This window comes from Mytilus galloprovincialis, chromosome 3, assembly GCF_965363235.1.
Source record: "Mytilus galloprovincialis chromosome 3, xbMytGall1.hap1.1, whole genome shotgun sequence".
NCBI classification, from domain to species: domain Eukaryota; kingdom Metazoa; phylum Mollusca; class Bivalvia; order Mytilida; family Mytilidae; genus Mytilus; species Mytilus galloprovincialis.
In genome coordinates this window covers 11,823,972-11,837,065 of record NC_134840.1, presented here as the reverse complement: position 1 = coordinate 11,837,065, position 13,094 = coordinate 11,823,972, and the positions used below count along the sequence as shown (strand labels likewise).

Here is a 13,094-nt window from a genome sequence, read left to right as displayed (position 1 = left end):
AAACTAAATATTAATTCTTTTTATGCCAAAATGTTAACTGTGTATACCTTTCGATAACAATGATTCTGAATAATTAAAATAATTTGAAGGACAGGTGGTTTTCAACTATTTCTTGTCTATTAAAGTTTGATTTCAACTCAAAAATATATTGTTAATACAGACAGTGTTAACAATCGAGAAACATAGTTATTACTTCTTAAATAAACAAATGAAAAAAGACTTCCCAGCTACAGATTTCAAAAAGTACTGCAGCATCAAAATCAAATATCTTTCAAAGTATCACATAATAAAAATACAGCTCCACGAAAATATAATACAAGTTTTTTTTATACACTGAAGTGCGATAATCGTAGCTGAACTTAATTGATATTTTAAATCTTGTATAACCTAATTTACCATTTATTATCAAGTTGAATGTAAAAACTAGAAAGATTAATAGAAATTTTTTATCACACGAATAATAAAGGGTAGACAAGTCTTGTTGTACTCAAACACACAGGTTACTTCTTCATATTCTCAATGCATCAATATTTAGTATATATTTTGAAAAACACGCAAAAAAAACAACATGTATTTTCAGATCATGAAATCAAGGCAGGATGTAAAAAAAGTCAATTAATACGTCGAATGAAATCGTGTATACACAAAAATGGAAAAACAAGTGTCTGTTTGACTAAACTGCAACAACAAGGACTAATAGGACCAGGAGAAATATTCAGACGCCTAGTAGTATATAAAATTAAAAAGGTGAAAGGGACCAATCTCAGAACGAAAGGTCATTTGAAAGCAGCTATCAAACATCATAGGCGACCTATCAGTTTGAAGTTTAAGAATGGACGACTTATTCATGGAGGGAAAGGTGAGATTAAAATGTATTAGCTCTGTCTGAAGTTTTTGAGAAATTTAAATAATCAGGATATTTATATATAGCAAGAATAGAATCAAGTGTAAAAGAAATCGCGACGATAGTTACTCAAAAACTATATGTACAATAAAAGACAAATAGAAGTAATTATCCTGTCCTACTACCGTCCTAAAACAATGAAAGGCAAGTTTAAATACAAACACTTGAAAATGTAGGATCGGAATCTGAAGACAAATATTTGACAGATAAACATTTAAAAGTTACTCACAGTTGAAGATGAATGCGATTAATGCACAGTACAACCTAATCAAACACAGCGAATTGTGAACTCATTTCAAAAGAATAAGAATACAATTATAAACAACACGAGTTTCTTTAGTATTGTTAATTTGATTATCATATTCAAATCGCATGAATGTAAAACACAAACATATTGCTCAGAAATATAATACTTAAAATATAAAGAATATATATCACTTATACTGTTCATTTTTAGTTCGATCATTTTCAAAATATAAACTTATCAACAACTTATTTCGCACCAGAAGTTAACAAATAAAAATGAAGAAAAAAAAAATGCTCCTTCGTACTGTATTACAACAGTGGTGACTGGTCGTATCCGTCGGTTTCAATCAAACAATATCGAATCATTGTACAGTGTGTAAACGATCATGAGTTTCTCGTTACAAGGAGTCCCTGATAATTAGAATATTATTTTTATTTACTTGAAGTGTATAATTAACCCATATGGGTAAATGTCAAAGTAGCGTTTTCTTGCAAATCTTATAAATGTTATCAAAATGTCATCTGTCTTTGAAATTTGCAAAATGACTAGCGACGCTATGGATACAGCAACGATACAATACTTTGAAAATGCACAAAAAAAAAACACTTCGTAAGTTCGAGGCAAAGTTCCAAAATCAAGCGTATGAGCATATGATCAAATACAAATTTGTACTGCTATATGTAACATCTTCATTACAATATCATTAAAAGTGCTTTTACTGTATACAAAAAAACTTGTTTTGATTAACAGTCCTGCTTAATGTTATGACCTTGTAAGGGAAAACAACAAATAATATATATTAATGACATTCTTTACTTGCATTAAAGTACACATCTCGGATTCAAACATCTGCTAAAATTTGCACATTTGCTGAAATCAATCGATTAACACGAAAAAAATTTGTACAAGATAAAATACATATCAAATGCATGTACTCTATGATCCGCGATTAACAATCCATTATCATGAAAAACAAAATAAACAGCTAGTATTCTACCAATCCGTCAATATATGCACATGTTATTTGTTCAAAGGTCCCTTCTAAAAAGTGTATAGCCCATTCCACACTGTCACGTTTTACAACGTTTTGAAATGCTACGTTTCAACTATAGTCCAGTCATTCTAGCATAAATTTGACCCTAACCTGAAAGTAATTGCAACAGAAGATTTTTTAGTTTTAATCTTTATCATTATACTCTAAATATGCACAGAAAAAAGTCCCATAAAATCTTGTTTGAGAAAGACTAAAAAAATCACCATTTAAAATTCCTATGGAGACTTGCATTGAAAAGGGAGATAACTCTTGCAAAAAGGCAGAAACATCAATAAAAATTGATAAAAAATTATAACTTTACAGCTTCTATTCATTAGAATGTATTGATTCTTGATTTTTAAGCGGTCTTTAGAGTATAACAAACAACTCTAAAGGTGTTTTAATATACTTTATCAAGCTTTAATATAGACTTCGTAATTCATTAGTTGACATTTTATTGAATTTTTCAACATGTCAAGGTAAGGAATCTCAAATTTAATAAAAATAATTAAGCATGTATTCTTTTTTTTGTGGTTTAAAGTTTCTTCAGATAAGTAAGATGCTGAAAAAATAAAATATACAGATATAAACAATACCAGATTTTTTTCAAAATGGTCACAAAGCTTCAAATTTGCAATTTCTTAAATGAAAAATGCTCAAAAAAATAAAACTACCCATAACACTTCGGTTTTGTACATTTCATGCGCAGAGGATTATATAATTCAGTCAAATATAAACTTATAACCCCATCAAAGTATCATTCTTGACATAAATTTCAAGAAAATCAACCAAAAACTGACCAAAAAAATAGTATTTTTTGCAGAGTTATCCCCCCTTCCAATGTTAATTTCCAAAGGAAATTAAAAATGCTGATTTTGAGTTTTCCTCGAGTTAGATTTTATGGGACTTTTTTCTGTGTATATTTAGGGCATAATGCTATAGATTAGAACTAAAACATTTTCTGTTGCAGTTAGTTTGAGGTTAAATCTTAGTTTGACTGGACTACTACGTTTTGAATATTTAGAAAGCTAGGTTTTACTAGATGTGTGCTACGTTCTTATCACGTTTTGCTAAGTATAAGTACGTGGAGACTCACGCATCCACCACGCATTGATACGTTTCGATGCGTAGTAAGCACGTACGTTTTGTTACGTTCCGCTAAGCTTTGATACGTATTTACTTGGTTTCTACTTCGTTTCTATTTTTGCTACGTTTGTTGTTGTATTTTCTTAAAAAGGGGCACTAGCTACGAGATATATAAAAAATCTAAAGTTTGATTTTTTTTTGTTCAATCAATAACGAAAGTGAAATAGTGAAATAACAATTCGCTTTTTGCAGTCAAAAAGGTTCAATTTTGTCAAATTACGCAAAGAAACATTGACTATTAGTTATTCACTTGCAAGTGAATGAGTAGACCTCTTTAAATTCGTATTCATGTGAACTTCAATTTAACCCCTAGCTAGAGATTGACAACGCATGCATTGCACGTGTACTGGTTATTTAAAGAAAAAGAATGTCAACAATGAAAGTGAAACTACGGTAAATCATTTCATTACTAATTCGATGCACATAAAATCATTCTTATGATTAAAAACAATGAGAAACATCTATTTTTAATTTATAAAATCAAATCAAACAGACCTATAAAAATCCAATTGCACGTGTTGGTTTAATCTATTCATATTTTTAGTTATGTTTACATCGCTTATATGGTCATCTGAGGTCAAATCGATAGTTAATTAGATGGCGTGTGGACTAAAATACACACGAAACGAACCTATATATTATCTACCCCATGCTCTGTTAACTGTTTATTTTAGACTTTTGATAGTTTGGATAAAAGTTTAACTTTGTTATAAATCAACTATGAGAATTTGAGACAAATCGGTGACCATGCATTTGACAGCTAGTGTCCCTTTAACATACGGGCAAGTTCCGTTTTGAACAAAGGATCAGTACGTTTTGATACGCTTCGTTACGTGTATTCCCTTTTCGCTACGTTTTCAAAACGTAGATCTTGAAACGTGACAGTGTGACTGGGACTTAAAGCCCTAGTCACGCTGTCACGTTTTACTACGTTTGAAAATGCTACGTTTCAACTACGTTTTGAATAAAAAATGTCACGTTATTTTGAAAGCTAGGTTTTACTGGGTTTGTTATACGTTCCTATCACGTTTTGCTACGCATTTGTATGTGTAGACTCACGTTTCAACCACGTATTGGTACGTGTCGATACGTAGTAAGCACGTTTTGTTGCGTTCCGCTAAGCTTTGATACGCATTTACTAGGTTTCTACTTTGTTTCAATTTTTGGTACGTTTGTTGTTTAATTTTCAAAACGTACAGGTCAGGTCCAGTTTTGAGCAAAGGATCACAACGTTTCGATACGCTTCGGTACGCATATTCCCGATTCGCTACGCTTTCAAAACGTAGTAAAACGTAGCTCTGGAAACGTGACAGTGTGACTGGGGCTTATTTCACGTTTTAAGTTTTACTATGTTGTGAAAGCGTAGCGAAACGGGAGTATACGTTACGAATTGTATCGAAACGCAGTAGAAACGTAAGAAACGTTTTCTTTCGTATAAGAACGTGAAGACCCACGTTTTCACCAAGCATTGATACGTTTCGCTATATAGTAAGCACGTTTTGTTACGTTCCGCTAAGCTTTGGTACGCATTTATTAGGTTTCAACTTCGTTTAAATTTTTGCTGCTTTTGTTGTTGAATTCCAGTTTTGAAAGAGCCCCAGTCACACTGTCACGTTTCCAGAGCTACGTTTTACTACGTTTTGAAAGCGTAGCGAATCGGGAATATGCGTAACGAAGCGTATCGAAACGTTGTGATCCTTTGCTCAAAACTGGACCTGACCTGTATGTTTTGAAAATTAAACAACAAACGTACCAAAAATTGAAACAAAGTAGAAACCTAGTAAATGCGTATTAAAGCTTAGCGGAACGCAACAAAACGTGCTTACTACGTATCGAAACGTACCAATACGTGGTTGAAACGTGAGTCTACACATACAAATGCGTAGCAAAACGTGATAGAAACGTAGAACAAACCCAGTAAAACTTAGCTTTCAAAATAACGGGATATATTTTTTATTCAAAACGTAGTTGAAACGTACCATTTTAAAACGTAGTAAAACGTGACAGCGTGACTGGGGCTTAAGAAATGTTACTAAAGCATCACGTGACGCCACGTTCTTCCTCGCGCATGGGTATAATGTTTTATTATAAATATGTACCTTTTTACTTTGGTATACTCACAATGGTTGCTGATACTGTTACAATGTCCAGTAGGGAATGACACCCTCCACTATTGTTTGCAATAATAATTTTAAATATCTTTACAATGATGCCAATGACATTCTCTTATGTTTTAAAGACAAAAATTGCAATTGATCGTAATACATATTTTTCAGAATATCGTCTACGATGTACACGAAGACATTTTTTCCGTGTCTGGCGACGTTGTATGCATCGATATCGTCTTAAAAATGTATGCTTTCGGCGTCTGAAGATTTTGAAAATATTCATACCGTATCAAGAAGGTAAATCAACCATATCTATCGTATATTGAAAGCATATGTTTAACAATGGTATTACTAAATGTCTTTAAAAAAATCAAAAATAGTAATTAATGAAAAAGCAGTGAACTTACTTATAGGATTTATTTTACTGTCTAAATGATCTAGAATTTGTTAGAATAAAAAATATATATTAATAAACGTGCTTTTACTCAATGCAAAAATCGTACCTTGAAGAAGCGTACATTGAAAGAAAGTACAACTGGACCTTGTACAGAGCTAGTTACATTTATATGTCATTCGGATCGATTGTTTTTGTTTTGACTCTGTATATAGCATTTGATATAAAATGTTTATCCTCCATCAATGAATGAATAAAGGAATGTTATGAATACAAATACCTACAAATCTACAAATCTACAAAACAGTAGGTGCGACAAAATAAAAATATTTAAATATTGTGGAATTTTATGCAAGAAACGTTGAAAATACATACACAACGGAAGAAATACTATTAGTTAAAAAGTGTCAATTAAACTAAAATGATTATATCTTCAGGTTACTATGGTGACGAAGAACATATTAGTCACAAAATAAAGTCAGTGGATGAATATCTTCGCCAACTAGCCAAGCTCGCCTTGCGTCATGCCAAAGAGAAAGACAACAGTAAAACTATTTACAGTAATTCAATGTCTTCTGATGGGTCACAGGTACATAGAACATACGTAAAAACTGCGAAAAAAACAAACAGAAAACAACATTTAAATGATGTTAAACACACGGTTGATAAAATCTCGAAAGAAAGTGATGAGAACCATGGGTATGTGAGCAGTGAGGAATAAGGTGGCTTGAAATACACTGGAAATAAGGAATACAGACCATGCTTAAACCTCAACACGAATTTCTGTCTTTCAGAAATATTACAATAGAAGAAGAATAAAACAATTAACTGATTTCATCGTGTCTATCTTCAGCACAACTTTACGAATTATCCTCCTTTCTTGTTTCTCTGATTAAATCTCGATTACATCTAATAATATAATACAATGATAACTGAAAAGAAAAATCACTGAGTACCCTTTTGAAGAAACAGACAATAACTGATACCGGAACGTTAAGTTAACATTTCCTTTCTCAATTTAATAATTATAAATATCTTCTGTCTTTGTAACCAATCTATTAATGGCAGTCACGTAAAAAATAGATGGAAAAAGGGGACATTCGAAACTAATCAATCTAATCAAAACTAACATCACCATGACAAATAAAAAACGCCACAAAAAAAAAAAAAAAAAAAAAATTAACAAATTAACTAGGATAAAAAGTTCCTGCTCCTCGTGTGGCACCCGTCGGGTTGTTAATGCAAGTAACATACGGTGATAGATCTCAGTCGGTGATGACATCATCGAGAAACACAGGACAGGAATGAAGTTACGATAATTGGTCCTTGACTATCAGTAAAAAAGATTATCTATAAAAGTCAATCAGCTATCGATAGCGTCTGTAAACCTGTCGAAAGGACAAATGAACTCCAAGGTAGTTGATACACAAATAAGACATTTCAGATTTTACATATGTTTTATTTGGACACGTAATATATGTGGTAGTAAGGGACAATGTAATGAATACTAAATTAAATTATAAACAACGGTATCAAGATTGAAAGCCAGAGTTCATTGAGAACAAAATAACATAGTTCCATACATAGGAAGTACACTTCTTCATCGATCGTCAGTTTTCCAAAACATTCGCTCAAACCTGTCCCAGGGCCCGTATCATTCGCTGGACAGACAATACGAGGTTCTGTTGTGGTGTCCTAGGTTGTTTAACGTGATCGTTTTTATTCTGTGATTAGTCACCACTTTAATGGTGACATAAATATCAATCATTTGGTCATTTTTATAAATTTACTGTTTGAAATGTTCTATTGAATTGTTTAGTTACCTATTTTTTTGTCCTGAACGTTCTTGAATTTATTTGTACTGTAGTCCTGTCATGTAATTTTTATATTTAACATTGTCCTGTACTAAGTCAGGAAAATGGCAGTTGTTATCTTATAGCTCGTTTCTTTGTGTGTTGCATGGTCGTTTGGTTTTTTTGTTGCACTTCAGTGTTTCTGTTGTTTCGTTGCTTTCCTCTTATAGCTGATGTGTTTTCCTCAGTTTGAGTTTGTTTTCTCTAAATATTTTATGACTTTCGAACCGCAGTATACTACTGTTTCCTTGTGCTTTTTACTGTATATGCACTGATTTTGTGCCGTGAATGGAATCCTCATATTATTTCTTTTCTATTAAATGAGATTTTTAATTAAAATAACAAATCTTTTCTCTGTTTCATTAGTCTAAAAACATATATGAATATAATCTAAAATATTCAAGTATGAAATAATACTGACCTGAAATTTATAGTTACATGCATAACTAGATTCTACATGAAACAAACTAAATAATTAATGTTGAGCAAAAACAAAGCAGTTGAAAATAAGCAAAACACAATTACATAAAAAAAAAACCAATATGCATTGATAGCGAAGCATATACAGCCCAACTCTATGCTTACCTGATACTTATATTTAGATGTGAAGGTCCAAGCAATATTAAATATTGATGTTGATACTGCTCACCAATTCAATAGAGAGGATCATCTCATCGATCAGTAAAAAAATATTTACAACTGAATGTGAAATAATGAAAAAGTCTAACCAAAACACAAACCGGACGTGGCAGGATATTTATACATCCTCAACATAAAAAAAGACACTAAGTTAAGATATGAGAGTACTCGCATTCGCTGATAACTAGTTCACAGCCCATTACAACTGACAAAAGAAGCAGGTTTTCTAAGACCAAACCTAATAGTCTACTATAGTAGTGATGTGGTATCGACCTATTTCTAGAAGTAAAAAATAACGCTTATATATTTGTGTGTCTAATTAGCTTTTTTTAGACGTACCGTCAACAGGAACTTTCAAACCTTAAAATACTGAAATTCAAAGACGATAAGTTCATGAAAACATGACAGATATATGACCAAATAGGACATGAAATGATCAGGCAAATCCAACTGAGGTAGCTGGAACGTAGTTTCCTTGTGCGAAGCACTTTTATGAATTTTCCGTGATCGTAAAAGGTTCAACACAAACATGGATTTTGTATAAATTTTTCTATTTGGCTTCAAGGTTATTTGAACAAGGTTAGTGTTGACTTTCGGAAATTATTAAACATCTCAAAGCGGTATACTACCCTGTTGCCTTTATTTATTCACCTCCTTATTTTATTGATTTTGTATTTACATTATGTCATAGATCAAATGTATTCGTTAAGCATATGTTTACTGGTGTTAATCAGTCTTTTGATTAAGTTACTTAATGTAACACTCTTGTTTCGGGTTAGGGTGAAGGTTGATACCTGATAAAACGTTTAATCCCGCTGCATTTGTTTTCACCGGTCATTAGTCAGGAACCTGAGGTTCAGTAGTTGTCGTTTATTGATATGGTTCATAAGTGTTTCTCGTTTCTTGCTGTTTATATAGATTAGACCGTTGGTTTTTCCCGTTTGAATGGTTTAACACTAGTATTTTTAAAAGCTTGCTGTTGAGTGTGAGCCAAGGCTCCGTGTTGAAGACCATTCTTTGACCTATAATGGTATTTCATTTACATATTGTGACTTGGATGTGGAGTTGTCTCATTAGCACTCATACCACATCTTGTTATATCTATGCAATTAAGTACACACGTGAGAAGGAAGCTTTATGAAAAAACGGACATAAAAAGTTAGTCAATTTTCCTAGCAGTTGTCCGAAGTTTTGTTTCGTCATTCAAAGTTTCAGACTCGACATGATTGAAAAAACAAATGAGTCTATTGAAGAAAACAACAAAATACATTATTACGAGAATATGGAGAAGACAGAAATAAGGAGATCGTCACATTTCGAGATACCAACATGCACGATCAAATCAACTCCTCCAATAGGAATGTATATGACTATGTATATGTATATGAATGGTGCATGCATAAACCATATTTTAACATTCCAAACCGGGATTAAAACCAAACACCCGATTGAAGAAAGACAAACGAAAAAAGAATATGAAAGACAATAACCAAGGACAATAACCGTATTTTAAGATCATGACTAGTAGGGAGAAACACATACAGAATGAGGTGGTTTACAATAATAGATGTGCCTGGTTAATTCCCCTTAATTTGGACAGATTCATTATTTAGTATTTAACTGTGTATCTTAAGTTAAATTTGGTTTAAACATAGCAAGATAGAAATAATGATTGTTAATTCAACTGCTTTAGTATTTAACTTGTGATGTTTCTGTAATGTTTTAAGAATATTTATTTATTCAACTTTTCTTCAGTACCTTCTTTGTTAAAGTTATCCTGTTTAATGACAAGTTTACAACACTTTAATACATATTACATTTAAAACTCTTTATTTTTTATCTGCATTGAAAAATAAGAATAAAGATAAAGAAAATATCCATTTAAGAAAGTTTTCTGACTTTTGTTTATCCCACCCTGTGTGAATTCATTCAATTCTTGTACATTTGTGTATAAATATAGTTTCATGTGATTAATTGTCTGTTGTTCAGCCGTAATCTTATATCAGGTATCTCAGATGATCGAATGGGAACGAAGTACTGGCCACTACACGTCCCGGGAGGTGTCGTCACCGACCTTTTCCATTACAAATGGTGCAGTGACCAGGATACCTGATCCCTCAGTTTTTGGTTTGAATATCTTTATTACATTTATTTTTTAATTAGTTTAAATTTTTGATTTTCAAAATGATAGTTCGAACAGAATCCTTGTACTTTTGATGGTGTTAGTGTTGATGTACAAGATTATTTAATTCAATTTGAAGCAGTTAGTCATTCCACGTTATGCTGTGTGAAACTTTCCCGATTGTTGGACCGTGTGCGTATATGCCTTTTGGTGACATTTTTTGAACATTTTATTTGCATTGTTTTATATTGTTTTCAACACATCTGCTTTAAATAGTTTTTTCTCCAAATATTAATTTCTTCAATATTTGTCCCAAGGGGGGAGGAATGTAAAAGACGGACGAATGATACCAGAGAGACAGTCAAACTCATAAATCGAAAATAAACTGACAACGCCATGGCTAAAAATAAAAAGGACAAGCAGACAAACTATAGTACACATGACACAACATAGAAAACTAAAAAAAAAGCAACACGAACCCCACCAAAAACTATGGGTGATCTCAGGTGCTCCGGAAGAGTAAGCAGATACTGTTCCACATGTGGCACCCGTCGTGTTGCTGATGAGATAACAAATCCAGTAAATAGTTTAAATCGGTAGGTTACATTTATGAAATGGAAGGGGATTGTAGTTACGACGTAAGGAACATATCCGATATCATTTGTGAAACAGCTATTCCATAACGGTCAACCAACTCGTGATGGCGTTCGTAAAATTTACGAAGAGATGATTTCAACTTCACTATTTGGAACTCTTGATTTAATAGCTTCCTTGTGAGCAACAACCCTATATCAAGAAAATCATGATAGGAAATGCAAGCACGGGAATATTGTATCAATTGGTAGATATTTACCCCGTATGCAGGTGCTACTGAAATGTTGCTACTTAGAAATGAAAAGTTCACAATTGGAAAGCTGAAATCATCTCTTTTGTCGTAAAGTTTAGTTTTCAATCGACCCTTTATTGTTAATAGATGTACCTAGTTAATTCCCCTTAATTTGGACAGATTATTTATTTAATATTTAAATGTTTATCTTAAGTTGGCATTGACCAACTGATTGTTTAAACTCATGAGAGATACCAGGCTTATAATTTTATGCGCCAGACGCCCGTTTCATTCACATAGATGACCAACGGGTACAACCAATACGTCCGTGTTTTGAAAAAATTCAACGTTTGATAAACAGAAAATTTACAAAAATGAACATAGAAATGATATGTAATGTAAAAAAAAAAGTGATGACTTCTCGACTGTTCACCAGCAACAGTCGCTGTGGCATTGACCCACAGAGCGGTTTAAATGAAAGATACTAGGCTAATATTTAAATGCGCCAGACGCGCGTTTCATCCACATACGATTCATCATCATTGCGTTCTTTGGAGTGACGTTGTGGCATTTTTCGATTCATTTAAACATGTTTAATTGTAATTTCACTGAATACAGCTGCATGTACAAATGTTATCACAACACTAACAAATATTGAGGTAATCAATATTTACATTGAAAAGTACATAATTTTCCAAATTGATAACAGTGCTGCATCACAATACTTATTCAACAAGACTGAAAGGGGAATTAACTGTCAAACCATGTTATTTTGAATTTTTGACGAAACTTAATTGTGTAAATAAATACCACAAGTGTTGGTTTCTACTAAACAAATTATATGTCATGTTTTTTTTACTAATTTTCAAATTTATCATAGTTCAATCCTATGAATTCCACAGCAGTTAAGACCTAATATATTCAAAACATTGTTATTTCGTGCGTACATTAAACAATACGCCATCTAATTATCCATGAAGACTTTCAACGGTCATTCAACCGGAAATATACATACACATAAATAAACATAGACAGAATAGCATGTACAATCGATTTTATTTCAGTCTGTATGAATTTATTTTATAGACAAACAAAAATATACATAATATCTTAATCAACGATATACCTGTATAAGTACATTTGTATATTAATAATCTGTGGGACAGAAGAACACGTTATAAAAATCAGAAGAAAAGAGTAAGTTTATTAGAACAATACAAAGCAAAAACAACTAACAAAAACAGTATTTAAACACAAATTATAGATCTGAGAGTACTCGAAGTTACTGACCGCCAATCCAAAGCCAATAACAACTGATAAAACAAGCATGAATCTGAGAGTTGAACTGATATTAAAATAAAGATGTGGTATGATTGCCAATGAAACAGCTCTCCCCAATAGATCAAAATGACACAGAAATTAACAATTGACTACTGCTTATTGTGAAATACTACTTTTGTATTCCTCTCTTACAGTGTTTGAAGCAACAAAAAAAGTAGTATTATTAATTTTGTCAAATTTGTAGGTAGTGACTTTTTATAAATGTTTCATAAAGTAGAATAAACTATATCTTAAGATCAAAACGTAAAATGATTCTAATAAAAGGCAAGCTAAAACCAAAAACGACTGCAGACGGAAAAAAGTTTATGAAAAGGTTTTTGAATTTTCCCTTCATAAGAATCACTAAAAACCATAAATATTTTACAATTAAGGATGGCTATGTACAAAGAATCTAAATGGCTACAGAGACCTAGGTAGAATGGCCAAATTCGCGTTAGGTCAACTGGCCTGACTGAGTGTGAACCATAGTTACTTATAATAA

At 32.2% G+C, this 13,094-nt stretch overlaps 1 long non-coding RNA gene across 1 annotated transcript; it reads left to right on the top strand.

Annotated features, from left to right (window-relative positions):
• The first annotated feature begins 586 nt into the window (after positions 1–586).
• LOC143066316 (uncharacterized) lies at positions 587–6,603 on the top strand. Its single transcript, XR_012975548.1, has 3 exons — positions 587–859; positions 5,607–5,735; positions 6,270–6,603. It is a non-coding gene; the product is annotated as an uncharacterized LOC143066316 (long non-coding RNA).
• The last annotated feature ends 6,491 nt before the right edge of the window (positions 6,604–13,094 follow it).